The sequence below is a fragment of the Staurois parvus genome, unplaced genomic scaffold (genome assembly GCF_062004578.1).
Source record: "Staurois parvus isolate SC_StPar_1 unplaced genomic scaffold, SC_StPar_1.0 ptg000053l, whole genome shotgun sequence".
Lineage (NCBI taxonomy): Eukaryota > Metazoa > Chordata > Amphibia > Anura > Ranidae > Staurois > Staurois parvus.
In genome coordinates, this window is record NW_028317849.1 from 3,859,391 (window position 1) to 3,872,419 (window position 13,029).

Genomic DNA, 13,029 nt, shown 5'->3' on the forward strand with positions numbered 1-13,029 from the left:
GTTTTAAAAGCCTTTAGATTTACAGAGGAGGTCTAGTGTTAGAATTACTGCCCTTGATCTGACATTCACGGCGATACCTCACATGTATGGTGCAACCGCTGTTTACATACCAGCACAGGGTCAAGGCTTGTGCACACAGGTGAGCGTGCATGGGAGGGGCGATTTTTTTTTTTTTTTTTTTTTAGTTAGTTATTTTGATTCTTTTTTTATTATTTTTACATTTGTACCTTTCTTTTTTTTTTTGCTTTGATCACTTCTAATGCAATAACAGGGAATGCAAATATCCCCTATAACTTCAATGGGTATTGTCATATATTCTTTTTTGAGAAATCTGGGGTCTATCAGACTCTAAATATCTCCTCTGCCCTTACATTATCTAATCAAACCAAAATCGGTGTGATCAGATGCTTTCCCAATTTTTCAAATGGCGCTGTTTATATCCTGCGAAACTGAAGTGATGAAATGCTTGTAGCTTCTGAATTCTTAGGCTATAGAGATGATTGGCACCATTCTGGTCTCCAATCAGCTCTATGGTCAGCTGGCAGAAACACCGGCTGCATTCTCAGGTTCCCCCGATGGCACAAGACTGCCCAAGAAGGCCGTGGAAGGCAGCGGGGGAGGGGGCCATCACCTCCCACTGCTTGTAAAATCAATCCTGCAGCTAATTAGCCACTAGGATTGCACTTACATGAAAGCCGATCGCTGGCTGAAAAAAATGATACCAGGATGATGCCTGCAGCTGTAGGCATCATCCTGGTATAACCATTCAAAGTCCAGTGATGTACCAGTACGTCGCTGGTCCTTGTTGGGTATATATACTATGTTCTTTTTTTTTTTGTATGCAGCCTGTGGACTGAATGACAAAAATGAGAAGAAATCTCTGCCAGAAAAAGTGTGTGGTATGCCCACCATTAGAATATACCGCCCTGCATCCACCCACTTCTAATGGTGGGCACACATTAGGTCACAATTTGCCACAAGCGCCAGTTCCAAGATTGTACAAATGTCTAAATAGTGGCACACTTGAATAAAAATTGTCCACGTATAAGTGGTACCTCATATGGAAAAAGGATGACACCAATTCCCAAACTATCTTTTCACTGCTCCCCATGTAGTCTGGGCATCCAGGGGGCTCCACGTGACTATCTTTTCCCTCATAAATCTGAAACTTATAAGTATAGCCTGTTGTCCTCTCACAGGTCTTCTACATCTTGACCCCATATCTGGCACGCTTGCAGGGGAGAAATTGTTTGAATGCAAGGCGGGCAGAAAAATTAATGAGGGACTCATCAATGCAGATGTTTTGCTGGGGATTATAGACATCTGCAAATTTTGGTTAAGGTGATTTGCGAGGGGCTGAATTTTGTGGAGCCGGTCAAATTCAGGGTCACCCCGAGGATGACAGAGTGTATTGTCGCTGAAATGCATAAAACACATTATACTCTCATATCTATGCCTGGCCATGGCAGCAGAGAACACGGGCATATGATGAATCGGGTCTGTGGACCAATACAACCGCAATTCATTTCTTTTAGTAATGCCCATGTTGAGGGTTAGGCCCAAAAAAAAAGTAAATTCGAAAACCGTAATGAGTTTCCATGCGAATGGTCTGGCAAGGTTTGAATTTGGGTTGGCAGCGATAAATTGTTGTGCATATAAATTGCTTTGATCCACAATCAACGCATACAGATATTCTGTGAAAAACAGCTCCAAAAATCAAGGAGGTATGTGAAAGACCAGGATGTACTAGACCGCTGGTACTCGCCAGTTTACCAAAAGGTAGAGCGGCACTAGTACTGGCACTCTGCTGCATATGAGAGTCATCAAAATTTACCGGCAAGTGCTAACAGAGATCAGGCCTGATTATGCGAACACTGCGGTTTTGTGTGCAATGTATCAAGTGACAGTGACCTACTGACACTGCACTTGCTGTGAGACAAGGGGAGGGTAAACGTAGGGGCTAAACACATGTGCTGGCAGATGCCGGGGCTGATCCCGCTAATGCTGCATTTTTGGGGACGCTATACTAATGTGAACGCTGGTATAGTGCTGATCTGATCAAAGATATTGATCCGTTCAGACACTATACTAGCAATGGAGGTTTATTGTACATGAGCGTGCTCCTGGCAATCAAGGGGTTAAATGTGATGACTGGTGTACTGACGGGCAATCTGACGCTATCTGGGAGGGGCATGAAAACCATGGGAGCGCAAATCATGTATATATATGTGATTTTGCGCACCCATGCCGCCCTGCAGCAGTATTTCTGCTGTAGGGTGGTCAGGAAGCAGTTACAGAAGAGGTTTGTGTTACGGCGCTGCGTTACTTTAACTGACAATTGCGCGGTCATGCAACACTGTACCCAAATTAAATTTATATCCTTTTTTTCCCAGAAATTGAGCTTTCTTTCGGTGGTATTTGATCGCCTGTGCGTTTTTTTATTTTTTGCGCTATAAAAAAAAGGCTGACAATTTTGAGAAAAAAAAACAATATTTTGGACTTTTTGCTAAAAAACATGTCCAGTAAAAAAATTTAAAAATAAAATTTCATCATAAATTTCGGCCAAAATGCATTCTGTGACATGTCTTTGCTAAAAAAAAAAAAATAAGTGTAAATTAATTGGTTTACGTGAAAGTTATAGCGTTTACAAATGGCGGGAAAGATACTGGGATTTTTAATTTTTATTTATACTAATAATGGCGGCGATCAGCGACTTTTGGCGGCGATCAGTGACTTATGGCGGAGATCAGCGACTTATGGCAGGACTGCGGTGGACATTCTGACACTGGGTCCCCCTGACTCCCCAGTGACACTAATACAGTGATCAGTGCAAAAAAAAAAAATACTGACACTGTACTAATGGCACTGGGGAGGAAGGGGTTAACATTTTTATTCAATGACAGGGTTAACTGTGTGAGGGGAGTGTTTTACTAGGGGGCGTGTTCTGCAGGGAGACACACTGATCGGGACAGATAGACTCTTCTGTCCCGATCAGCTTGTCAGGATCTGACAGGAAACTGACAAAGAGCAGAGCTGTGTGTAAACAATGCAGCCCTGCTCTCTGTCAGTGTTTGCCGCTAATCGCCGGGAAACGGCCGGTAATGACTGACTGTGACCTGGCGACTGACATCCGCGGCCGCTATTGGTGACACAGGCAGGGCGGTGGCATGCCTCGCGCGCACCCCCTACCTGTTTTGCAATAGCACGTTTTAAATAAAAAGCTGTGCCGCCCTGCAAACGTTTTAATGCAGTGGCTGGTCTTAAAGTGGTTAATACAAGAGAGGATTTTGCTCACTTTAGAAACTGCAGCTTGGCATTGCATGCCATTATTAAGCTTGTGATCTACCAGAACTCCCAGATCCTTCTCCACCATTGATTCCCCCAGTTGTACTCCCCCTAGTATGTATGATGCATGCACATTCTTAGCCCCCAAGTGCATTACCTTACATTTATCAACATAAAACTTAATTTGCTGCATGCAAGTGCATATAAACATCACAGTGGATACATAAACAATGTGTTCATCTTGCAACATAGAAGTCCCATATAACATAGAGAGTCCGCTGTTTGACTTAAACATTTATAGGTCAAAATAAGGAGGTGAGAGTACATATGTGTGTTGGTAGAGGAAAAACATAGAAGGGTGATCTTGCACATGGCAGGAAAAGTGCACATATGTTTACAAGAACGTAACCTTATTAAGAAGAATTTATACATTAGAGAAGGACTCTCTATGCCAGGCATGTCCAAAGTCCGGCCCGCGGGCCATTTACGGCCCGGGGGTCGGTTTAATATGACCCTCCAACAGCCCTCCCTGCTCTGTGTAATGTGGCCCTCCCTTCTATGGCAGACAGTCTGCTTGAGAGCAGAGGGCAGCGCGCTGGGAGCGACAGAGGGCGGTGACGTCAGGGCTTCCAGCGTGAAGTGTCTCTTCCCCTCCCGGCTGACGAGCAGAGACTTCAGCTCCAGCTACCTCCTCCGCGGGACTGCTGTATTTGGGGTGTGAGACAGACCGCCATTTCATGGGCTGGGATGCGGGGAGCTGGACAGAGGTAGGTAGGGTCCTGACCTAGCAGAATCTGTGACGCTGTGGAGTGGTGGAAGTGTGTGAGCTGCTACCAGAAAGTCTGACCAAATAACTCAGCTTACACCTGCCAAGGTCAAACAGAAGCAGAATAATGCAGAATTATGCTTGCTAAATATGAACAAGGAACAGATCTCCAAAATGTAATTCCTGCCATATTACTCTCATAAACGTATTTCCAGAAGGGCCACATTTTTACTCTGGCACTGCACCATTCACTCTTCCCCTTCTGGCCAATTTATAAAATGGCGACTATAAATAAAAAAAAAAAAGTTGACAGTGAGGGCTGCCGTTTCCAGGAAAGGTGGAAAGTGGATTTTTTTTTCACTGAAATACGGAATCACTGTGTTTGTCTGATATGTCAAGAGACTGTGGCCGTTTATAAAGAATTTAATGTCAAGAGACACTACCAGACGAGACATAGCACATACGACAAACTAACAGGGCGCGACCGCAGTAAAAAGTTGAAGCAACTTGAAGCGGTTTTAATGTCACAACAGTGATTTTTCACAAGAGCCCGTGAGTCACATGAAAATGCCACAAAGGCAAGCTATGAGGTGGCAACGTTAATTGCTAAAAATTGCAAGTCTTTTGTTGAGGGTGAATTTATTAGAGTGCATTATGAAAATGGTTGAGAATATCTGTCCCAAGAAGAAGCAAGAGTTTGCCAACATTTGCCTGGCTCGTAACACTGTAGCATGGAGAATTGAAGATATTTCATCAGATATTAAGAGACAGTTGATGTCCAAAGGACAGGATTTTGACTTCTTTTCAATAGCCTGTGATGAAAGCACAGACCTATCTGACACAGCTCAGTTGCTGATTTTTTTGAGAGGGGTGGATGATGAAATAAATGTGACTGAAGAGCTACTTGACCTCCAAAGCCTTACGGATCAAACAAGAGGAAAAGATTTATTTGTTGCTGTTAGTTCCGCAATAGATGACATGAAACTGCCCTGGAACAAAGTTACTGGGATTATTACTGATGGGGCACCTGCTATGGTTGGTGAAAGAAGTGGATTATCAACCCTAATCTGTAACAAGGTGATTGAAGAAGGAGGCGAAGCTATTAAACTCCATTGTATCATTCATCAGCAAGTTCTCTGTGCTAAATATCTCAAATATGATCATGTTATGAAACCGGTTGTAAAGAATATTAATTTTATTCACGCTAAAGCTCTGTGCCACCGCCAGTTTAAACACTTTCTACTGGACATCCAGGCTGAATATGAAGATGTTTTATATCACAACGATGTAAGATGGCTCAGTCGAGGGTCTGCGCTGCAGCGTTTTTACTCTCTCAGAAAGGAAATCAAAGAATTCCTGGAAACAAAGGGGTAACCGATGCGAGAAACTATCTGATACTATTTGGCCGGCTGATTTGGGGTTTTTAGTTGACATAACAAAGCATCTGAATGTACTAAACACGAGTCTTCAGGGAAAAGATGCAGTGGTAAACCAGTTTTATTCACACCTCAAGGCCTTTGAAACAAAGCTGCAACTTTTCCAAAGGCATTTGTCACAAACACAGCCCAATACCATACATTTTTCAGCATTGCAGGAAGTAATGAACAGTTTTTCACAGGACAATATCAGTGCGCAAATGAGCAGGTATGCAGCAGACATCGCATCTCTGGCTGAAGAGTTTAAACTGCGCTTTCAAGATTTTGCAGCTATTGAAAATGAGATCAGCCTTTTCTCCTCTCCATTTTCTGTTGACCCCGATGATGCTCTAGATCAGCTGCAGCTTGAGCTCATTGAGCTGCATTGTGACAGCGAGTTACGCAGTCGTCACCAACAGCTCTCTCTTGTGAACTTTTACTGCCAACTGGATAAGGGCAGGTTTCAAGAGATTCAGACATTGGCTAAGAAAATGCTGAGCTTGTTTGGCTCAACATATTTGTGTGAGAAGACATTCTCTGCTATGAACTTTAACAAGAACCGTGTGAGGACAAGACTAAGTGACTCTCATCTGCGTGACATTTTGCGCATCAAAACCACTGCCTTTGTACCTGATCTAACCGATTTGCTGCAGTCCAGATCTCAGTTTCAGCCTTCACATTAGTGCAGGTAAGTTTTTTTTAAATTTATTTTCAATACATTGTGAAAACTCAGCTGTCAGTTGATCTTAATGTTATGAAATGAAAAGTATGTCGTTTGCAATTAACTTGGCATAAAATAATTTATTTGCATTTAATTGTAATGGTTCAAAGAATGTTCGGAAAAATGTTCGGCCCTCCACCATGTTCACTTCATCCAATCTGGCCCTCTTTGAAAAAAGTTTGGACACCCCTGCTCTATGCTATATGGGACTTCTATGTTGCAAGATGAGCACATTGTTTATGTATGCACTGTGATGTTTATATGCACTTTTTAAGGAGTCATATGGGAAATTGCACAGGCACTTTATTATGAGGACTGTACATATGGTATAAATTATATAATTTATATTTCGTGGCACTGGTTTACAGAGTACTATTTGCATATGTGGGAACACATTTAGTGTCAGCAGCAGTATCACATTGGAGGTGGGAGGTGGCATAATTGCTCTGCAGGTACTTTGTAGTTTTCAATCTTGCATTGGCCACTGCCTGATCATGTTCCAAATTTTTTTAATTTAAATACCCAACGAGACATAAGATGGGGTCTGGAATCAATGCAGTATTATATACAGAATGTATCATACCTATCACATCATGCCAGTACCGATATAGTTTTGGACATCTGCAAAACACATGTATAAAAGAGCCAGGAGATTGAGCACATTTTACACAACTGGAATTTTCTTTCCTGCCTACCCAATACAGCAGCTCCGGAGTGCAGTAAGCCCTGTGCAGGATAAAAAGTTGGGTTACTTTAAGGCTTGGGAATATCAAAAACAACTGTACATTCTTCTTTATGTGATCCCATATATCCCCTAGAACTACATCAATATCTGTCTCCCATTTTTTCCTGCTTGGAATGGGAAAATTAAGAAACAATTGCCCATAGACCTTAGAAATTAGATCCTTGTATTACTTGCTTGTACTATACTGTCCAAAATGGGGACCGGATGAACAAAATCTGTCGGAGCGAGACTTTGGGTCTTCAGAGCATGTCTTAATTGTCGATATGGAAAAAAACATCTTTGACTCAAGTTGTAGTCCATACAGATTTGTTGGTATGTTTTCAACACCCCATCAGAGTACAGTTGCATGAAAGTAGTGATCCCCATACGTTCCCACCTGGAAAAACCTTCCAGCTGGGAAATTTGTGAGAATGCTCTATTTGACCATAATGGTGCAAATCTAGTATACCTTGTAGTACCCAATATTATTTCTAGAGATAAGCGAAGTATTCAAAAATTCGATTCGGCTGATTCGGCGAATTCGCGGAATAAATTCGATTCGAGTCGAATATATTCGCTGCAAATTTAACTTATAAAAAGGGTGTTTCTAGGCTTCAGAGAGCCTTTATATTAGTGCAGAACACTGTACATTTAATTTAAATGCCCTTGTAGTCTGCTGGGGAAGAGAAATAATACTGTCAGTTAGTATGACATGCAGATGAGTGCCTTCGATCTTAGAATCACCGCACACTTCACTCATTTGGGCAGTCAAGGGGCCAAAACCAGAGTGTGGAGCCACAGTGTGGCGGTGGAGGCAGCAGCAATGGGAGGCCATACAGCACCCTATGACAAAATGGAACCCACCAGCAGTGTGAGGAGACCTGAAAGTGGCACATGGCAGAGTGTGGCGATGGAGACAGCAGCAATGGGAGGCCGTACAGGGACCCATGAGACACTCTGGACCTGGCAGCAGCATGAGGAGGCGGTACAGGGGCCCATGACAGATTACGGGCCTGGCAGCAGCATGAGGAGTCGGTACGGGGGCCCATGGCAGATTACGGGCCTGGCAGCAGCAATGGGAAGCCCGTAATCTGCCAGCACCCTATGACAAAATGGAACCCACCAGCAGTGTGAGGAGACCTGAAAGTGGCACATGGCAGAGTGTGGCAATGGAGACAGCAGCAATGGGAGGCCGTACAGGGACCCATGAGACACTCTGGACCTGGCAGCAGCATGAGGAGGCGGTACGGGGGCCCATGGCAGATTACGGGCCTGGCAGCAGCAATGGGAGGCCCGTAATCTGCCAGCACCCTATGACAAAATGGAACCCACCAGCAGTGTGAGGAGACCTGAAAGTGGCACATGGCAGAGTGTGGCGATGGAGACAGCAGCAATGGGAGGCCGTACAGGGACCCATGAGAGACTCTGGACCTAGCAGCAGCATGAGGAGGCGGTACGGGGGCCCATGGCAGATTACGGGCCTGGCAGCAGCAATGGGAGGCCCATAATCTGCCAGCACCCTATGACAAAATGGAACCCACCAGCAGTGTGAGGAGACCTGAAAGTGGCACATGGCAGAGTGTGGCGATGGAGACAGCAGCAATGGGAGGCCGTACAGGGACCCATGAGACACTCTGGACCTGGCAACAGCATGAGGAGGCGGTACAGGGGCCCATGACAGATTACGGGCCTGGCAGCAGCATGAGGAGTCGGTACGGGGGCCCATGGCAGATTACAGGCCTGGCAGCAGTAATGGGAGGCCCATAATCTGCCAGCACCCTATGACAAAATGGAACCCACCAGCAGTGTGAGGAGACCTGAAAGTGGCACATGGCAGAGTGTGGCGATGGAGACAGCAGCAATGGGAGGCCGTAAAGGGACCCATGAGACACTCTGGACCTGGCAGCAGCATGAGGAGGCGGTACGGGGGCCCATGGCAGATTACGGGCCTGGCAGCAGCAATGGGAGGCCCGTAATCTGCCAGCACCCTATGACAAAATGGAACCCACCAGCAGTGTGAGGAGACCTGAAAGTGGCACATGGCAGAGTGTGGCGATGGAGACAGCAGCAATGGGAGGCCGGACAGGGACCCATGAGAGACTCTGGACCTGGCAGCAGCATGAGGAGGCGGTACGGGGGCCCATGGCAGATTACGGGCCTGGCAGCAGCAATGGGAGGCCCGTAATCTGCCAGCACTCTATGACAAAATGGAACCCACCAGCAGTGTGAGGAGACCTGAAAGTGGCACATGGCAGAGTGTGGCGATGGAGACAGCAGCAATGGGAGGCCGTACAGGGACCCATGAGAGACTCTGGACCTGGCAGCAGCATGAGGAGGCGGTACGGGGGCCCATGGCAGATTACGGGCCTGGCAGCAGCAATGGGAGGCCCGTAATCTGCCAGCACCCTATGACAAAATGGAACCCACCAGCAGTGTGAGGAGACCTGAACGTGGCACATGGCAGAGTGTGGCGATGGAGACAGCAGCAATGGGAGGCCGTACAGGGACCCATGAGACACTCTGGACCTGGCAGCAGCATGAGGAGGCGGTACAGGGGCCCATGACAGATTACGGGCCTGGCAGCAGCATGAGGAGTCGGTGCGGGGGCCCATGGCAGATTATGGGCCTGGCAGCAGCAATGGGAGGCCCGTAATCTGCCAGCACCCTATGACAAAATGGAACCCACCAGCAGTGTGAGGAGACCTGAAAGTGGCACATGGCAGAGTGTGGCGATGGAGACAGCAGCAATGGGAGGCCGTACAGGGACCCATGACCGATTACGGGCCTGGCAGCAGCATGAGGAGGCGGTACAGGGGCCCATGACAGATTACGGGCCTGGCAGCAGCAATGGGAGGCCCGCAATCTGCCAGCACCCTATGACAAAATGGAACCCACCAGCAGTGTGAGGAGACCTGAAAGTGGCACATGGCAGAGTGTGGCGATGGAGACAGCAGCAATGGGAGGCCGTACAGGGACCCATGAGACACTCTGGACCTGGCAGCAGCATGAGGAGGTGGTACGGGGGCCCATGGCAGATTACGGGCCTGGCAGCAGCAATGGGAGGCCCGTAATCTGCCAGCACCCTATGACAAAATGGAACCCACCAGCAGTGTGAGGAGACCTGAAAGTGGCACATGGCAGAGTGTGGCGATGGAGACAGCAGCAATGGGAGGCCGTACAGGGACCCATGAGACACTCTGGACCTGGCAGCAGCATGAGGAGGCGGTACGGGGTCCCATGGCAGATTACGGGCCTGGCAGCAGCAATGGGAGGCCCGTAATCTGCCAGCACCCTATGACAAAATGGAACCCACCAGCAGTGTGAGGAGACCTGAAAGTGGCACATGGCAGAGTGTGGCGATGGAGACAGCAGCAATGGGAGGCCGTACAGGGACCCATGAGAGACTCTGGACCTGGCAGCAGCATGAGGAGGCGGTACGGGGTCCCATGGCAGATTACGGGCCTGGCAGCAGCAATGGGAGGCCCGTAATCTGCCAGCACCCTATGACAAAATGGAACCCACCAGCAGTGTGAGGAGACCTGAAAGTGGCACATGGCAGAGTGTGGCGATGGAGACAGCAGCAATGGGAGGCCGTACAGGGACCCATGAGACACTCTGGACCTGGCAGCAGCATGAGGAGGCGGTACGGGGTCCCATGGCAGATTACGGGCCTGGCAGCAGCAATGGGAGGCCTGTAATCTGCCAGCACCCTATGACAAAATGGAACCCACCAGCAGTGTGAGGAGACCTGAAAGTGGCACATGGCAGAGTGTGGCGATGGAGACAGCAGCAATGGGAGGCCGTACAGGGACCCATGAGACACTCTGGACCTGGCAGCAGCATGAGGAGGTGGTACGGGGGCCCATGGCAGATTACGGGCCTGGCAGCAGCAATGGGAGGCCCGTAATCTGCCAGCACCCTATGACAAAATGGAACCCACCAGCAGTGTGAGGAGACCTGAAAGTGGCACATGGCAGAGTGTGGCGATGGAGACAGCAGCAATGGGAGGCCGTACAGGGACCCATGAGAGACTCTGGACCTGGCAGCAGCATGAGGAGGCGGTACGGGGTCCCATGGCAGATTACGGGCCTGGCAGCAGCAATGGGAGGCCCGTAATCTGCCAGCACCCTATGACAAAATGGAACCCACCAGCAGTGTGAGGAGACCTGAAAGTGGCACATGGCAGAGTGTGGCGATGGAGACAGCAGCAATGGGAGGCCGTACAGGGACCCATGAGACACTCTGGACCTGGCAGCAGCATGAGGAGGCGGTACGGGGGCCCATGGCAGATTACGGGCCTGGCAGCAGCAATGGGAGGCCCGTAATCTGCCAGCACCCTATGACAAAATGGAACCCACCAGCAGTGTGAGGAGACCTGAAAGTGGCACATGGCAGAGTGTGGCGATGGAGACAGCAGCAATGGGAGGCCGTACAGGGACCCATGAGACACTCTGGACCTGGCAGCAGCATGAGGAGGCGGTACGGGGGCCCATGGCAGATTACGGGCCTGGCAGCAGCAATGGGAGGCCCGTAATCTGCCAGCACCCTATGACAAAATGGAACCCACCAGCAGTGTGAGGAGACCTGAAAGTGGCACATGGCAGAGTGTGGCGATGGAGACAGCAGCAATGGGAGGCCGTACAGGGACCCATGAGACACTCTGGACCTGGCAGCAGCATGAGGAGGCGGTACGGGGGCCCATGGCAGATTACGGGCCTGGCAGCAGCAATGGGAGGCCCGTAATCTGCCAGCACCCTATGACAAAATGGAACCCACCAGCAGTGTGAGGAGACCTGAAAGTGGCACATGGCAGAGTGTGGCGATGGAGACAGCAGCAATGGGAGGCCGTACAGGGACCCATGAGAGACTCTGGACCTGGCAGCAGCATGAGGAGGCGGTACGGGGTCCCATGGCAGATTACGGGCCTGGCAGCAGCAATGGGAGGCCCGTAATCTGCCAGCACCCTATGACAAAATGGAACCCACCAGCAGTGTGAGGAGACCTGAAAGTGGCACATGGCAGAGTGTGGCGATGGAGACAGCAGCAATGGGAGGCCGTACAGGGACCCATGAGACACTCTGGACCTGGCAGCAGCATGAGGAGGCGGTACGGGGGCCCATGGCAGATTACGGGCCTGGCAGCAGCAATGGGAGGCCCGTAATCTGCCAGCACCCTATGACAAAATGGAACCCACCAGCAGTGTGAGGAGACCTGAAAGTGGCACATGGCAGAGTGTGGCGATGGAGACAGCAGCAATGGGAGGCCGTACAGGGACCCATGAGACACTCTGGACCTGGCAGCAGCATGAGGAGGCGGTACGGGGTCCCATGGCAGATTACGGGCCTGGCAGCAGCAATGGGAGGCCCGTAATCTGCCAGCACCCTATGACAAAATGGAACCCACCAGCAGTGTGAGGAGACCTGAAAGTGGCACATGGCAGAGTGTGGCGATGGAGACAGCAGCAATGGGAGGCCGTACAGGGACCCATGAGACACTCTGGACCTGGCAGCAGCATGAGGAGGCGGTACGGGGGCCCATGGCAGATTACGGGCCTGGCAGCAGCAATGGGAGGCCCGTAATCTGCCAGCACCCTATGACAAAATGGAACCCACCAGCAGTGTGAGGAGACCTGAAAGTGGCACATGGCAGAGTGTGGCGATGGAGACAGCAGCAATGGGAGGCCGTACAGGGACCCATGAGACACTCTGGACCTGGCAGCAGCATGAGGAGGGGGTACGGGGGCCCATGGCAGATTACGGGCCTGGCAGCAGCAATGGGAGGCCCGTAATCTGCCAGCACCCTATGACAAAATGGAACCCACCAGCAGTGTGAGGAGACCTGAAAGTGGCACATGGCAGAGTGTGGCGATGGAGACAGCAGCAATGGGAGGCCGTACAGGGACCCATGAGAGACTCTGGACCTGGCAGCAGCATGAGGAGGCGGTACGGGGTCCCATGGCAGATTACGGGCCTGGCAGCAGCAATGGGAGGCCCGTAATCTGCCAGCACCCTATGACAAAATGGAACCCACCAGCAGTGTGAGGAGACCTGAAAGTGGCACATGGCAGAGTGTGGCGATGGAGACAGCAGCAATGGGAGGCCGTACAGGGACCCATGAG

The 13,029-nt window shown here is 49.5% G+C and overlaps 1 pseudogene; it reads left to right on the plus strand.

The window, feature by feature from the left end:
- Nucleotides 1-4,711: 4,711 nt before the first annotated feature.
- On the plus strand, nt 4,712-5,425 carry LOC149470081 (general transcription factor II-I repeat domain-containing protein 2 pseudogene; annotated as a pseudogene).
- The last annotated feature ends 7,604 nt before the right edge of the window (nt 5,426-13,029 follow it).